We start from the raw sequence: 18,312 nt of genomic DNA, 5'->3' as shown, positions 1-18,312 counted from the left end.
TTCGGGGAATTTAAATCCACTTCATACTGTCACAAAGTCTGTAATATGTAAATAAACATTATTCAGATAATGCAAAATATTTGACTGACAAATAAATGGGAATATCTCATGGAACTCAGAGAAAGATCAAACATGGTTCGTTCACATATATTACCATCATAGTAACAATACAAAGTGGGTTGAAAATCACTCAACGTATGCTTTAAGGCAGTGATTACAATACATAACATTTGTCAGGTTGGTATGTTCATCTATAGTTGCCATCATCTGGGGTGTTCATGAGTGATGGCACCATCTGAAGTAACCACAAGTGAGGCTGGATCCAAGCTGTGGTAACACTGGGATGGGAAACCTGAGAGATAGAAACAGGAAAACAAAAGGAGAAGAATTAGCATACATGCTATTCCTATTAGTTCAGGCAAAAGATGATCATGCACATTTATTACTAGTACAAGGTTATGAGTTGTTATGTGAATGCTTGGCTAAAAGATGTATTTTTAATCTAGATTTAAACAGAGAGAGAGTGTGTCTGAGCCCCAAACATTATCAGAAGGCTATTTGAGAATTTAAGAGTAAAATGCGAAAAATCTATGCCTGCTTTACTGGACTTTGATATTCTGGGTACTACCAATAGTCCAGAGTTCTGTGACATAATTTAGCTTACTTTGCTATAATTTGGTTAAATCGCAATCTGATTTTATGCTACATCCCTTAGTAAGCATATAATTTGTCCTCAGTATTCAGGGAACAGACACAGTCTACACTCTAAAAAGTAGTTTTATTGTCCATTCAAATAAAATGTTTTAATTGGTCAAACATTTAGAAGACTACAGCAAGTTATGTCAATTAAAATGTAACACTTTACTCCATGTGTTTTATATGTTACCTCAACTAAGATTTATTATTTGGGCATCATAAGAAATTGCGGGGGAACTAAAACATATATTTTTTATAGTTTAACAAAATTATTAAAAATGATTAACTGGTGTTTATCAATCACGAAAAACACACAATTTACAACACATAATAGCCATTATTTAATAACAATCTCCATTTATAACATTTGTCATACAGACTAAACATACAGGCTTAAAGAAAAAAAGTCACCTACATCTTGGATGGCCTAAGGGTCAGTAAATTAACAGCAAATTTTCATTTTTGGGGAACTATACCTTTAAAGCTCCAGCTGACAAACATTACATCTGTAATACAACTGCAAAATTCAGTTTAAACGTTAACAACCTAAACAAAATGTTAGCAAACAAACATTTACAAATATTACTACTGTTCACAATTACTGTACATCTTTAAAATGAGGCAGAAGTCACAAAAAAAAAAATAAATAAATAAACCAGGCGTTACAGTATATAAAATCAAGTCAAGTCACCTTTATTTATAATGCACTTTATACAATACTGATCGTGTCAAAACTGCTTTACAGTCAAACAGGAAAATAGTTTGTTAATAATGCAAGAGGACATTAACAAGTCATTTATCCAGTCAAAGTCAGTTCATTGATGATTCAATGAAATCATCATTCAGTTCAGCTCTCTTCCAATAGTCTATGCAATCAGCCAAGCGTCCCCAAATAAGCAAGCCAAAGGCGACAGCGGCAAGGACTCAAAACTCTATCGGTGACAGAAACTGAGTAGAAAACCTTGGGAGAAACCAGGCTCAGTCGAGGGGCAGTTCTCCTCTGGCCAGACGAAACCAGCATGGCATGTAGTTGCAGTGGAGCAGTCTGGTGTTTGGTGCCTTGGAAGAACATACTGGGTTGCATCTGAAATCTTGCAGTGATTACAAAGCACCAATGAAACCTTTGGCCAAATGCATTTACAGTATATGTATCAGATGGTTTTATCCAATGTGACTTTCAAATAGAAGCATTCAGTTCACATATGTCCGTACAAAAGTCAACCACAAAATTAACCATGGTTTAACTATGATTGTTGTAGTAAATTCACAGTAACTACCATAACCATGGTCTTACTACAGCATAGTAGTAAACCTAGTAACTACAAACTTTACCATGGTTTCAAAAACTATCTGAGATCTTGCAGTGATTACAAAGCACCAATGAAACCTTTGGCCACACCCTGATGGAGAAAGAAAAGTACATTTAAGTTAAAAAAATTAAATGATGCCTTTTAAATCACTTACAATGTATCAATATCAGTTAATTAAGTCAATTTGTGATGAAACAGAAGTTGAAACCATTATTTTTTTGGCATAAATCCATCCATTGCACAACAGGGAGCATTGATGCTGACTGGATTTGTAATAGAACATGTACATTTCATATTATAGGGCTAAGTTACCTTAAATAGCATAAAATAATATCATAAAATAATATCATAATATAACGGTCCTGCCTGTTGTTGATAAATACCAATGGTGACATTTTACAAACTGATTGATCAGTTGTCCCAGTGTTTACTGAGCCACGGTCTTTCCCTGTGCAGGAACTCGTGTGCACGATCTAGTGATTCACTAACCTAGAACTGACTGAGATGCTTTGAACGGCCTCGTGAAATGATTCAGTTGTTCATTTTCTTACTAAGCGCCATTCACGAGACAAGAATTCATTATAGTAACACAGCTTTTGACATTGTGTTTTATGGATTAAACAAGGTGAGAGCACGTTCCCTTAACTTAAATTTCCCTCAGACATAACATATCATACAACGCTTATTCAATGTTTTTATTTATGTTGTACGCTTGTGTATAAATATATACATTTTAAATAAAACATTTACACCTTTATAATATACGTTTTTATAAATGCAGTATAACGTTAAGTACAAATATTTATTCAGTGCCACTTGACTTACTTGATGCCTGAACTTGACATACACTGTCTTATATCAACTTTTTAACAACTCATAAAACACTTTCTAAATGTCTACTCCAAAAAATTGGATATGTTGCATGATTTTCTCGTTAAATTTAGTCTAAAAAATAACCTTTATTTAGTGCAACTCACCTGACTCATGAACTTGACAAGATGGCCCACTGTTTCTCCTGCGAAGTCACTCAGGCTCGTGCACGTGCGGAATGATCTGTGTTGGCTGGATTTGTTTTTATTAGTTTAGTCAACATTTAGCATTCTGAATGTTGACTGGATTTGAAAATAACCATTCATTTAATATTTTTTTAATATATTTGTGCAGACTTAATATGTCTTCTCAACTAAGCACAAGCAATAAAAAGAGTTCAACTTAAATATTTGGTAACACTTTATTTTGATAGTCCACTTTAGACATTCTACTAACAGTAAGTAACTTTGCAACTACACGTCAACTAGTAGTCATTAGAGTATTAGTAGACTCTCTGCTTAATAACTTCTAACACTTTATTTTGATGGGTCCACAACATACAACATACTGACTATGAGAAACTTTACAAGTATATATCAACTTATTCTACTAACCCTAAACCTACCCTACTGAGAGTTAGTAGACATGTAGTTACAAATTAATGAGAATTAGTTGACACGTAGTTACAAAGTTACTTATAGTTAGTAGAATGTCTAAAGTGGACTATCAAAATAAAGTGTAACCAAATATTTTTGCCCTTTCAACATTTTGTTAATTGGCTTTTTACAGTGTACATATGCCACAGTATTGTTGAAGTGGGAGGAACATCATAACATAACTAATTTACACAACTGTTAAAAAGTCTGGGGTCAGTAGGATTTTTACATCTTTGAAAGAAGTCTCTTATACTCACAACTCAAAAAACAGTTAAAACAATAACACTGTGAAATGATATTACAATTCATAAGAACTGTTTTTTTAATTATTATTATTATTTGAATATGTTAAAATTGTAATGTATTGCTGTGATCAAAGCTGAATTTAACATCATTACTCCAGTCTTCAGTGTCACATGATCCTTCAAAAATAAATCTGATTTGCTGCTCAAGAAACATTTCTGATTATTAACAATATAAAAAAGATGTGCTGATAAACATTTTAGTGTAAACTTTTTTTTTTTTTTTTCAGGATTCATTGTTAAATAGACTCCAGACCTTTAAATGTTATTGTACAATATTGTTCTAAAGTTTACAGTCAGTGAGGTTTTTTAATAAATTCATTTTTATTCAGCAAGGATACATTAAATTGATGAGAAGTAAGAGTAAATATTTTTGTTTCAAATAAATACTGTTCATTTTAAACTTTGTTCATTAAGGAATCCTGAATAATACACACAAAACACAAAACAAAATATACGAATCCGGAATATTTCCTGAGCAGCACATCAGCATATTAGAATGATTTCTGAATAATCATCATGTAAAACTGAAGAGTAATGATGATCACAGAAATAAAATACATTTTAACATCACTCACTCATGTTTGGATGTCAAAACCTTCTTAAAATAACTTTAATAAAGAATTGTAAAAGATGCATGGTGCTATAAATTTTTTTCACTACACATTTGCATATATGAAGTGATTAAATGAGCTTTCTCATGCCACATCTTTCCCACATCTCTGTCAGCAGCTTCCTTCAGAAATTTAGATATCTTGGAGCTTCTCTTCTGTTGTAGAAGTGTTACTCCTGAAACCACAGAACAATTTTTATCAATAATTTTTTGCCATTAAATATCAAATCACGTTTTAACTAGATTCAGTTAATACATGCTCCTTTAAGTGACGTCACCGATTAACAGTAAATTTACAGCACATATTTTAGGCTAAATCAATTCGTCTAACCAGTGGCGGTTTTAGGCATGGGCGAACGGGCAGCCGCCCGGGGCGGCATTTTTTCATGACACGTGGGGGGCGGCACAAGCACTTGGAAAAAAAAAAAAATCATCTGCGCCGCTAAGCGGTTTTCTATTATCTATCATATTATCTATCGTATAACTGTGCGGGGAATTGGCAAATTGGCGCCCCTGCTTGTTGAGAAGGTACCGAGCACAGAAGCTGTGTGAGAAGTGGAAAGTGGAGGGGGTGCGGCCGCGGGGGACAGTTCACCTCTCTCAAATTAGTGGGACAAGTGGGCTAAAGTCAGTCACACCCAGGGGCGCGGGAAGTGCTGAGGGTGCTGTAGCACCCCCTGTTTTTTTATGTGGGCAACTGTTTAATTGTTGGGAATATAAAAAAAAAAAAATCGGAGTGTCTATTTAAGTGCAAATAGTTATGTTGCTGGCAGAGGCTATTTACATTAACTCCACCCACAAATGTATGATTGGGATAGTCAAATATGCAAAAGACGGTTACTAGTTGTCAGATTCAGTGGTGCAGATGGTAAAGTTTGCGTTACAGTTCTTTTGACACGATCGACCGGGGTTCGAATCTGCCTTTTGGCGAACTTTTTCTCCCTTTTTAAATTTCAAATCACATCAGAAAAGCATTTATTTTTTAATAAAAATGAAGGAAATAATCAAAAAGTTGAACATAAAGAGGGGGCGCTCAGAGGGGGTCTCGCCCGGGGAGTAATTCAATGTAGAACCGCCACTGCGTCTAACCCATTGACAAAACCTTTACAAAGCTATTAAAATCTCCCAACTAGAGGTCTTCACGGAGGATCCCGAGACCCGAGGACCCGGGTCCGGGTCGGGTCCCAGCCCAGCAAACACGTTAATGTGGGGCCCACATGGGTTTCACATGGGCTACAGGGGTACAGAGTGGGCATGGGCTCAAAATGGGCATCTTATCTGGGGCCCACTTGGGTGGCCCAGCTAGGACCCACATGGGTGAACCCAGGTGGGCATCTTATCTGGGGCCCACTTGGGTGGCCCATCTAGGACCCACATGGGTGAACCCAGGTGGGCATCTTATCTGGGGCCCACTTGGGTGGCCCAGCTAGGACCCACATGGGTGAACCCAGGTGGGCATCTTATCTAGGACCCACATGGGTGAACCCAGGTGGGCATCTTATCTGGGGCCCACTTGGGTGGCCCATCTAGGACCCACATGGGTGAACCCAGGTTGGCATCTTATCTGGGGCCCACTTGAACCCAGGTGGGCATCTTATCTGGGGCCCACTTGGGTGACCCAGCTAGGACCCAGATGGGTGAACAGGTGGGCATCTTATCTGGGGCCCACTTGGGTGAACCCAGGTGGACTCCCCATGTGGTTCCCAGTTGGGTAATTAATGGGAAATGTGTGCATGGGCTCAAAATGGGCTGCACATGGGACCCTATTTGATTTATCAAATATACAAGTGCAAAAATAATTAATCCCATGGGGTGATTACATGTATATATATGCACATATGTGTCTTTAAAATTATTTTTGTTGTTGTTTTGACACTTGGATTACTTTAATCAAAAAAAAAAAAAACTCCTTTTTTTTATTACAGTCTATGATTCCAATACTCATTCTACCCAATTTTCCACTGACATTTAGCCAAAAAAAAAAAAAAAAAAAATGCTGCCACTTTAATTGTGCTGACAACTCGAGATCTCCCGAGTTCCATCGAGATCCCATTCCCCACGACATCAAACTACCGCGAGATGCAGCCCTGCCTCGATCTGCATGCAGTGTGGATCCCGCGAGATTTCATTCAGCAATTCCCATCCCCCACGCAGCACGCGCTGCATCGCGCCGCATCGCGCCGACGCCATTACTACTCTCTGACTGCTTTGCTGTAATTTTCGAGAGAAGACGTTTGCCGTCAGTGTAACCAAGGTAAGAATTACAATTTTAAAACTGAAAATGTAGAGCATGTAATTACATTGTTTTCAAACCATGATGTTAACCGAAACATAGCTTGGTTTTTGTCACGTTACAATTTAGACTTCATACTCAGATCGCGCCATACTTTTCCTCTTATTTCTGGCGCCAATGTCTAACGTTAAACGATAATGCTGTATTGATGTTCCCTACGCCCTCTAAAACAAACAAACAAACAAAAAAAAAAACACTAAAAAAGCTCAAACTGCAGAGTTTGGCAATGGGCTGGGTGTTCACGATACAGGAAGATTACGACGACGATGTGAAATGGCTTATAGCAGAGAAGCTAAGGTTAGTGTAAATAAGGTACATTAGCCTGGGACAGATCTCCATTTGAACAGTAAACAAGGCTGTTGTACTTTTAACAATACATAAAATACAATAATAGTACAACAATATTTAATATTTATCATGCAAACAGGAGTTTCTGCCTTATATAAATCTGCAACAGTTTGCATTCGGGTGTTATTACAAATCATACAAATTGTTATGACTATACAAATGTTTTTGCCTAAATTAGAATTTTAATTTTTTTAAAGTAATAAGCATTTTTATTACAGAAAGTAATCGGACGGTCTTGGATGTTGATGCAGTGGAGCAGAAATTGGCAGACCCCAACTTCCAGAAACAAGTGGTATGTTCTAACTCTAACATAATCATTTAGCAGGTTCACAGGGCTGAACGTTAACGTTTTTGCACCTAAGTTACAGTACTGTGCAGAAGTCTTAGGCCACCATTTTGTTTCTTTCATTTTTTTTAATACTGCCTATAAATTAGCTGTATTTTCTTGTTGTATTCTAATAAAAAAACTCTGAGATAATCATTATACCATTTCCAAAACAACAAATGCAATGGTGGCCTAACACATTTTCACAGTACTGTAGCTGTTTTGCTATAGAGAATATTTTTGTAGCACAGGCAACACAATTGTAGTACAAGTATAAAACGTCTGTTACAGAGGTAACTGCACAGGAATTATGGAAGTGTTCCATAGGAGTTGTGAGTAATAGACTTGTATGGACTTGATACACACAGTAGATCTGGGGGGAAATGTAATTGCAATTATTCAGGGTTAATTTTTTTGCATTGTCTCCCCAATAATAATAATCTTGTTTGCCATTAGGTTGCTGTGGTGGCAGTACTGTGGATGAAGCCAGGAGAAGAATGAGGGCCTTCCTTTTGGACCACCCCGCATCAAGAGAGTTCAATTTTGTTGGCCGGCATGGAAAGTGAGAGTTTCAGGGGCTCAGACTGCTTGAGGTTGTATAAGGTATGTTTACTTGCTGTTGGATTATTAACGTTCATGTGCAAACAGAGGTTATTTGGTAGAGTTGAGTTTGTTCTTCATAAATCAGTGGAATCAAATCAGATTGATTGAATGCAAATAATTGTTCATATTTGGACAAGCAATACCCCAAAATTATGAGAATATGAACCAGGTGTACTGCTTATTTTAGTGATAAGTAACTGTTCATTTGTGGTGAAGCGATCACAAAAAGAGTTTATAATAAATAACATTCAAACTTTATTAAAGACAAGTACACTAATACAAGTGAAGTGGTAATAAAATAAGAACAAACGAAGACATCAGATGCAAAAACCGTCTGAAATTTTCAGGCTCTTATGTTTATGTTCAGTTACTTCACTGTAATGGCAATGAATTGAATGATGACCTATATTTGCCTGCTAAAAATTATTTTTGAAAGAAAATTTCAGATTTTGACATTTGTGATTAAATGAGACAATTACATTTTTTTGTGTGAACTATGCCTTTAAATGTTGCCCTGTGCCCTTGTTTACACAGATCCATTTATGATAGAATATTATATCCGATACCATTATTGTACATCCTGAAAAATGTAAAATGGAGATGACTGCTTATTTATTGCAAGGGCTTAAATATGGAATTTAATCTATCTTTAATGCTTTTGATGTGCTTTACAGGAAGCTTGAAAAAAATTCTCTTAACCAAATTACCAGAAAAGAGGCAGAAAAGTCAGCGTCAAAGTGGCTAATCGGTGACGGGAGGAAACCGTTCTGCAAAGTCACGTAGTAGAGAGTAAGATAGGTAAGTCTTAAGATATTTGTGATTATTAAATGGAAATACAATCTTTAAAAAGACAAGAATCGTCAGTTTTAACTGAAAAAGTGGCACAGTAGTTCATTAATTGTTGTCTTTTCAAAGGGCCGTTGGGAGAGCGAGGACAGAGGTGTGAGGGGCTGCACGGTTGGTTTGTTTGTTTGTGAAATAATGTATTTTAGAGTTTTCAGATGTGTATACAAACGATACAAGTTATTCCAAATAATGTTTGGCAGGAGCTTCACTTTAACTTTTTTTAAGATGCTTATGTTTTATAAAGTTGTAAATACACAAGTTATAATGGTCATGTTCAAATTATTCCAACGAAACCTTGTGTAAAGCATGCAGAATACAAGTTATGAAGATTTTTATTTTTACAAGAAATAAAAGTTTTTCAGGAGCTTAAAATTAACTCTTTTTTTTTTTTATACTTGTTTTATAAAGTTGTGAATGTACAAGTTATAATGGTAATGTTTAAATTATTCCAAATAAACTTTGCTTAAAAGCATGAACTACTGGTTTCTGTTTATTTAATACCTTTAGCATTTTAGTGGATTTAATGTAATGTTTGTATTTAGGGGTGTACTGTAAAATAAGGTAACCCAAACAGACAAATGTTAGCCCATGTGTATACTTGTTGTGGCCCATAAGAGACCTACATAAGACCTAGCTGGGTCCCATCACTAACCCATGTAGGCAGACTCATATAAGCACCAAATGGGAGCTACCTGGTTAACCCGTGTGGGCCCCATGTGGAGCCCATCAAGGGCCCATCATCAGCCCATCTGGGCTAACCCATGTTGGGCCACCATGGAAACTGAGGACAAAATTAGCTGGGTCCCAGTTGGGTAGCCCAGATGGGCCCCAGATATCGGCCCAGTTGCAACCCCTATGGGCCCCACATGGATGTGTTGGCTGGGAGTCTATTACTTCGGGTCCCGGGTCTGTTTAACATTGTGTGTAATACCCGAGTCGATCGGAGAACACCGCACCCGCCAGTGATCAGTGTCAGTCAGCATGCGTGTGTTTTGTAACTTGCAATTTGTAAAATTAGGATGAGAAAATTGTGAGCGGGAAATGAGGTGAAAGGAGAAAAAGAAAAAGAAAAAACAGGCGTTACCTCAGCCGCCAGAAGCAGGGCGCGGGCGGAGTTAATGTAGCCTACTGCAAGCGGACGGTGATCATGGATTCCTTCATGAGTGATTTAAAAAAAAAAAAAGCTGAAACAACTGAGGAAGAGACGCAGCTGTTATTGAACATGCACGCAGTAAAGTGTAACGCACTTCTAGTTCTGCACGGTTTTTGCTAAAAAATAATTGCTCCGAGTCTTTATTACAACCAACAAAAAGTATCGTTATTGTTGCGGAAACGCAACAGTCGAAGTTGACTCGAGATGGAGAAAAAATAAATAAATGCGAAGTTGCATTAGTCATCCGTCACTGACCGTGACAACATGTAGACTTTTAAAGCATAATCAGTGGATTAAGAAGGCTCTTTCAGTCGGCAATAGAGAGGAACGAACAGCCAACATGGATGGAAATTTATTGACTAGGCGGATTGTATGCATGGCAGTCAGGGAGAATTAAGGGTGAATCCCATTTCTCTGTCTTACCCCTTCCCCTCCCTGCTGGAAAAACCAGCATATGTTGTGTTTTGGTGCTGGTATTATGCTTGTGTCTAGCATGGGATGCTGGTGGTATGCTGGTGACCAGCATGGGATGCTGGTGGTACGCTGGTGACCAGCATGGGATGCTGGTGGTACGCTGGTACGCTGGTGACCAGCATGGGATGCTGGTGGTACGCTGGTACGCTGGTGACCAGCATGGGATGCTGGTGGTACGCTGGTGACCAGCATGGGATGCTGGTGGTATGCTGGTGACCAGCATGGGATGCTGGTGGTACACTGGTGACCAGCATGGGATGCTGGTGGTACGCTGGTACGCTGGTGACCAGCATGGGATGCTGGTGGTACGCTGGTGACCAGCATGGGATGCTGGTGGTACGCTGGTGACCAGCATGGGATGCTGGTGGTATGCTGGTGACCAGCATGGGATGCGGATGCGGTTGCCGGACTCTTGTGAATTACGGGAGTGAATGACGCGCTAGAATCGTCCCGAGTACGCTGGTCCGAGTCCGGTTGCCGAAACTGAGCCGACACTGCCGGCATCAGGCCACAATCACGCCAGCATAGATTATACAATTAGTCTGGATACCAAATGGAAATGTATATGAAATACAAACCAATATTAATTTAATTAATAACAACAAAACAAAAATTTACCAAAACAATATTATATATATATATATATATATAGCCTACATGGAAAAAAAAAACTGTTCATGTAATTAATTGGTTCCTAAAAACTACAAAAAATGTATTATTAAAGCCAGTATTTTTTTTAACAATGTTGTTTCCACAAATATTACACACACCATAGAATGACACCATATAAATGTAAAAACTATGAGAATTTATTATTGAAAATTTGACATTAACAAATGCATAAAAAACACTTTAGAACCTCTAAGAACTCCCAGGACCTCAGGTTTATCCTAAAAGAGGACAGAAAAAAAGGAAAGAGAGATAAAGAGGGGATACATATAGACACAGTTAGTCAGATCTCAGTGAACTCAATGGTAAATGGTTAATTTGGAGCATACCTTAAGAAGAATTTCTTTGTTTTAGGACCTGCTCTCTTCTTCCATGCCTTCTGTTTATAAACTTCTCAGTTTCTCCATCCAGCACACTGCAGTATTTGCAGAAAAATAAATAAATATATATTTATAAAAAATATACATCAGAATCAGAAAGAGCTTTTATTGCCAAGTATGCTTGCACATACAAACAATTTCTTTTAGTGTCAAAAACTTCCAGTTCACAGAGACAACAACAGCACACAGACAATAAAAATAAGATGAGAATAAAAGGCATTTAACTGTTCTGTAGATTTATTTTTGGTACTTAAGTACTTTTAAAAGCAAGTACCTCTGTGCTTTTACTAAAGTAAAATTCTGTCTTTACAACTTTCACTTGTAATGGAGTAATATTTGACCAGCAGTATCTGTACTTTCACTCAAGTAATGGAGTTGTGTACTGTCCGCCTCTGGTTTCCATGCGTGACAAAATTTCAGACTCTGTGTGCAAAGACCTTAACAGTTAATAATATTTTATTTCAATATTTATTTTAAAATTCCAGTTAAAGTTTTAGTAATTTTGTTGTGCGTTTTATATATATATATATATATATATATATATATATATTTTTTTTTTTTCATTAAGCTTTAGTTGTTATTATAGCACTTTAACAAACTTAATTTTGAGCTTAATTTTGTTAAATGTTTAGTTAAAATTTGTTGTGCGTTTTAGTCATTTTATTATTTTTTTTATATATATCTATATAGTTTTAGTGTTTAGTATAAGTTAATGTTTTTTTTAAGTAATGAATTTGTTTATTTTACTTTATTGTATTTTTTAAATGTATTTTATTTATTTATTTATTTATTATTATTATGTTTTGTTTTTTGATGTGAAGACAAACTCCTTCATTCTGGCACATTCATACATGACCCTGTCGATCATTCATTCACAATGACTTGAATTGGAGTGTTTATAACTTGGCACTATTGAAAGAAAAAATAAATATGTATTTAATCATATTTGAGTGATGCATATTAGCAGGTACAGGGTTTATGCAGATTTTATGAAGGTAAAGAAAAATGTAAGATTTAAGGGATAAACTGAATGCAGCATGTCAATATGGTCTCTAAATGCAAATTAATAACACTTCAAAGTTTGAAAATGCAACTTTCAACAGATCTCCATTACTTTTTCATTCTTTTAACAAAGTGTGTAACTAAATAACATTTACTGAACCTTCTGATCACACTTCAATAAACCGATGCTCTTCCTCAGTATTTCTGTCTTGTTTTGCAGTGCACTTTATACAAAGTCTTGTTTTCTGAGAAACTGATCAAAATAAAGTGATTTCACGATCAAAACGAACAAATATCTGCCAATGGGCTCAGAAAAATCTCATTAATTCAAAGGGAAAAAACTTCATTTTGTTCAATTTCAAGGAAAACAGGACTTAATATGTGACCCTGGACCACAAAACCAGTCATAAGGGTAATTTTTTTTAGATTATTTTACATTTAACTATTTGACAACAACTATTTGAAAATCTGGGGAAGAAACTGTTCTTGTGCCTGGCTGTCCTGGTATATATGTGTGTGTGTGTGTGTGTGTGTGTGTGTGTGTGTGTGTCAGTCTGGTATATGTGGCACAAGTTTGCCTATTTAAACATGAAGCTGGTTTTCCTAACTTAGCATAAAGACCAGGTAGGAAGAAAAAGTAATCACAAAAATATTAGAAGAAATGTAGCAGGAACATTATTACACTATTCACATAATATGTTGTGTAATTAAATAATTAAAATTCACTAACAAACTACAAAATACATAACTTTTAAAACAGATCAGATAATGCAAGCCTGTTAAATAAATAAATAAATAACTGCTGCATGACATATTTAATGAACCTAAATAAAAAAAAATTGAGAAAATGTTTGACAGTCAGCTTAAAAAATATATACTTACAAAGCCAAAGCCTGTGCTGTGCTGTGGAGCAGCTACTGACACACAAACAAAGGGGAGCAAAAGAAAAAGCCTCACTCAATATCAGATAATGTTTGTACAAACTGAACATGGCAAATCCAAGATGCAGGATGACTGCTTGACTGATCACTTACAACAATCGGATGACAATCTGAAAAAAGAAAGAAAAAAAGAATAAATATTTTCATTTTTGAAAATAATTATAACTTTACTTGAATATGACTTTTATTTCTTCCCTGGTGTATACACATGCATACATGTTTTACTTTTATAGTAATTATTTGTTATTAAAAAGCAGAAATATTATTATTTGTACTATTATTATCTCATAAGGATAGGCTACATTGGCTTGTGTGAGTCTTCTGTCTCTCGCTCGCTCTACCACACACGCTGAGAGAGAGAGCGTTCAGTGTGCGTCAGTGTCGCTCGCTCTCACTCAGACAAATCTGTGGGACAACACTGCTTAAATGTGAAAATATTAATTGTAAATGGCTACATTTTTTTAAACTAACGTTACCTTGACCGACATGAATGTGAAACGAAAGGAGGTTTTCTCAATTCTAGCAGATCTGCGCAAATGACGTCACACAGAACGGCATTAACGGTAATTAACGGAGCTGAAGAGCGGGCCGTACAAAATAAAGACGGAACGGCTCGTTTGAACAGTGAACAGTAGGCTTCTGGTACATTTAAATGACAGGCCGTCGATTTTATACTTGTGTACACAAAAAATACTTTACCTCGTGAAAGCTCTCCCATCAGGCGACGTCCACGCAAGAGTCCGGTGTTACGAGATTTTCGGTTTCCGAGATTTTCAGTTTCAGTGGGCGGAGCATACATGAATATTAATGAGTTTCCCGGACATGCGCGTGGAACTGACGATTTCAGTTTACGCTCCTTGTATCTCAGCAGGTTTAATGGAATATTTTAAAATATTTTCAGCGTTGTGCAAACGTATGCCTATTTGTTCATCATTTTGTAACAGTTTATAATGTTTTTATTAATTGCACGTTTTGTGCAGTCGTCCCTGACTGAATGATAGCAAGCATTCTTTGTGTAATGTTAGGATAAAGCACAGCAAACCTCAGCTAGTTGTATTGATTTCAGTTTGTTGTGCTGTAGCTTAGCTTGCAATGCTTTAAAACTGTCTGCTATTGTTATCTTTTGAGTGCAACAGCTGAAATAAACTTGTATCTGTGGACTAATCATTTTTAATCTGCCCTGGTGTGATTCTTCAAACTGTTTGACTTATATTTACAAAATGAACAGGAATCCAAGACCACACACATGGATGAAAGTGTTCCTTTAATACATAAGCACAATTTTGGATTAAACAAATTTGTATGGACAAAAGTGTATAAAGTAGCCTATATTTGGTACACTGTAAATGAGAAAACAAATAGGCCTTCACGGCATTTTATGGAATAGAATATGCAACTAATTTGATGTTAACAAAATGATTTTATTAACAGCAACTTAATTTAATGTATGTCTGTATTATTATTTTTTTCTTTGCACTGGTAGCTCCTGTCACCAAGACAAATTCCTTGTGTATGTAAACACACTTGGCAATAAATATCTGATTCTGATTAGCCTACTGTTCTAAGGCTTTAAGGTCTGTGATGTCAGATTTCAATTTTTCCTCTTCAGTGTCATTTGATCTTTCAGAATTAATTCTAATATGCTGATTTGCTGCTCAAGAAACATTTCTGATTATTATTAGAGTTGAAAATTGTTGTGCTTAATGAAGTGTGGAAACCATTACACAGTAACAGGATTCCTCGATGAACTGAAAGTTCTACAGTATTTATTTGAAATAGAAATCTTTTGTAACATTATAAATGTACTTACTGTCGTTTTTAATTAAATGCATCCCTGTCAAACAAAAGCATACATTTCTTAAAAAATAAAATACAATAAAATAATAATAATAATACTAAAAAAACAACAACATAGTAATCCCAAAACCTTTGAATGTCACTAGTCAAATGCCAGAATCAAGTTTAGAAATATGTTGTTGTTTTACCTCTCTTACATATGATCTTAGAATAACTTTATTATGTGTCATATTTTTATACAGCAGATCCAACAAGGATATTTACATCACACTATTTTCTCCTATGTAGTCTTGTTTTGGTGCATAAATCTTTTTAGTTTGTAACAAGAATTCAATAGTGATTCATACTCAAAATTGAGGAAAACTTATATTAATCACATCCTCCATGACTAAATTTTGAGTGTGAATTATTATTGAATTCATATTTTTAAAAACAAAATGTCACTGTCTCAAATAATATCAAACTTCCACACCAAAACACATTATAGCAACATCTAGATATCAAAAGATAGTCAAGGCCACAATCCAATCTTTATTCCACTTTATTTTTATAGAAAAGTGCCTCTATTTAAAGCCTAATTAATAATATATGTTTATGAAACTTTATGGCTTATAATGTAAAATAGATCATGCATTTGTATAAATGATCATCATTGTGTATCATCCAAGTACAGTGCAACACATGGTCAAAGAACAGATGACAGAGAATAACATCAGTGTAGGTTGCAAAATTCTTCTTAGGCCACTGATATGGTGGTGAATGTTATTTCATTCATTGCCAGAGGATGACCGTTTTAAAACATAAAAGGTAACAGAAGAGTATATCAATAAATAATTGAAATGGTTGTTGGTTCACATGTCTATATCTGCACTACTATTGGAAATCAGTGTAGACATAATCATCCAGGTGTTCTGGGATTCTTCGTTTCACTGTGCAAGGGGAACCTTACACCTTTACTTGTGATCATCTTAATTTATATTTGTTTGTACAAATGTTTAAATATTATATATGGGAAACATGAAAAAAAAAACAATGACAATTTCAGCAACTTCGCAGTTAGTTTATAACCAAACAACACGGAGAATGTTGAACAGAGTAAGTTAAGACATGGATCATCACACCCTATACAAAAATATGTCCACAGATACATTCATATAGGTTTATTTCATTTGTAGCAGACATAATGTATTCAACAAATGATAACAATTAATAAGACAGTTTTAAAGCTTTGCGAGCAACAAATGAACAGCACAATTAACGAACTGAAATCAATGTATACAACTGGTTTGCGGTGATTTATCCTAACATTACACAAAGAATGTCTGCAATCATTCAGTCAGGGACGACTGCACAAAACGTGCAAGGTTTGTGTGAACATAACACTGCAAACTAATCAAAACTGTTACGAAATGATGAACAAATGTAGTTTAGGAATAGGTTTATGCAACGCTGTAAATATATTTACCTTTTTTAAAAATAGTCCATTAAACCTGCTGAGATACAAGGAGCGTAAACTGAAATTGTCAGTTCCACGCGCATGTCCCGGAAACTCATTAATATTCATGTATGCTCCGCCCACTGAAACTGAAAATCTCGGAAACCGAAATTCTCGTAACACCGGCTGTGCGCGTCACGTGACGACCGCAGCTTGTATAACCTCCGGTTCTTTCGCGGGCTTTGCACGTGAGGTGTCAAATAGTTAGTTACATTTATATCTATTGATTTTTTTTTTTTTTTTTTGCCAGGAAAAATATAACATGAGGTAATGATTGTAGCCTACATCTTAGATTATTAAAAAAAAAAAAAAAAAATGAAATAAAATGAAATATATTACACACACACACACGTTTGTTTTTGTGAAAAGTGGGGACATCCCATAGGCGTAATGGTTTTTATACTGTACAAACTGTATGTGCTATTGTCCTACACCAACCCTACACCTAAACCTACCCCTTACAGGAGACTTTCTGCTATTTCAGATTTTCAATACACTCCATTCTGTGTGATTTATAAGCGTTTTGAAAAGTGGGGACATGGGGGAATGTCCTGAAAAGTCACCTTCTCCTTGTAATACCTGTCATACCCTTGTCATTATACACATCTATGTCCTGATTTGTCACAAAAATGCAGTAGCCCTTCACTGCAGAACAAAGGCGCATACACACACACACACACACACACACACACACACATATATATATATATTGTTACAGTTAATAATAATAAAGTTTCACTCATTGATTTCAGAAGATTTGCTGTGGTACTTTTATTTGGACATAATAAAATCACTATTATAACATCTGAAATCATATTTTGTAAAAGTTTACCACTTCTTACTGAGGTATCAGTTTTTGCAATCACACACAGTCAGAAAGTGTCAATTTAGATTAAGGGAACATTTTTAAATTATAAGCAAAGTCCATTTGAGGTCAGCCTAAAAATTAATAGAAATATTAAAATTTTAAAAAAATTTATTTTTAATTGTGGGGACCAAATATTCAGATAAGGAGTAAAACCTGAATTTTTGACATTTTAGGACTGAGACTTCTGGCCCACAGTCGGGCTGAATGTGGCTAAATGTGCCGTTTCTCAACCAGAATCGGGCCAGATCCACAGATCCACAGATCCAAAACCTAGCCAAATCTGGCAACCATTACTGTGCCAGGCCGGACCTGGCTCAATTCTGGCAAGCCGCTGCCGAGTGAGCCGACACTCAGCCGCATACGGCCTGATTCCGATGCTGAGATGCTGGTGACCAGCATCACCTGCAAGAACAGGCTGGTAGACCAGCATCACCAGCTAGACCATGCTGGGTGACCAGCATCACCAGCAAGACCAGGCTGGTAGACCAGCATCACCAGCAAGACCAGGCTGGTTGACCAGCATCACCAGCAAGACCAGGCTGGTTGACCAGCATCACCAGCAAGACCAGTAGACCAGCATCACCAGCAAGACCGTGCTGGTTGACCAGCATCACCAGCAAGACCGTGCTGGTTGACCAGCATCACCAGCAAGACCGTGCTGGTAGACCAGCATCACCAGCAAGACCATGCTGGTTGACCAGCATCACCAGCAAGACCATGCTCTTGCTGGT

At 36.3% G+C, this 18,312-nt stretch overlaps 2 long non-coding RNA genes across 2 annotated transcripts; one reads left to right on the top strand and one right to left on the bottom strand.

Annotated features, from left to right (window-relative positions):
* The first annotated feature begins 6,328 nt into the window (after positions 1-6,328).
* Positions 6,329-9,184, top strand: LOC131522103 (uncharacterized). Its single transcript, XR_009266442.1, has 5 exons — positions 6,329-6,641; positions 7,247-7,320; positions 7,810-7,956; positions 8,631-8,754; positions 8,872-9,184. It is a non-coding gene; the product is annotated as an uncharacterized LOC131522103 (long non-coding RNA).
* A 2,049-nt stretch (positions 9,185-11,233) lies between these two features.
* LOC131521932 (uncharacterized) lies at positions 11,234-15,173 on the bottom strand. The gene is made up of 5 exons (XR_009266399.1): positions 14,121-15,173; positions 13,515-13,531; positions 13,363-13,394; positions 11,428-11,513; positions 11,234-11,319 (listed from the first exon to the last, which is right to left on the bottom strand). It is a non-coding gene; the product is annotated as an uncharacterized LOC131521932 (long non-coding RNA).
* Positions 15,174-18,312: the final 3,139 nt, after the last annotated feature.

The sequence above is a fragment of the Onychostoma macrolepis genome, chromosome 16 (genome assembly GCF_012432095.1).
Source record: "Onychostoma macrolepis isolate SWU-2019 chromosome 16, ASM1243209v1, whole genome shotgun sequence".
NCBI lineage: Eukaryota > Metazoa > Chordata > Actinopteri > Cypriniformes > Cyprinidae > Onychostoma > Onychostoma macrolepis.
The sequence above is the reverse complement of the archived record's forward strand: the minus strand, read 5'-3'. Positions and strand labels throughout refer to the sequence as shown.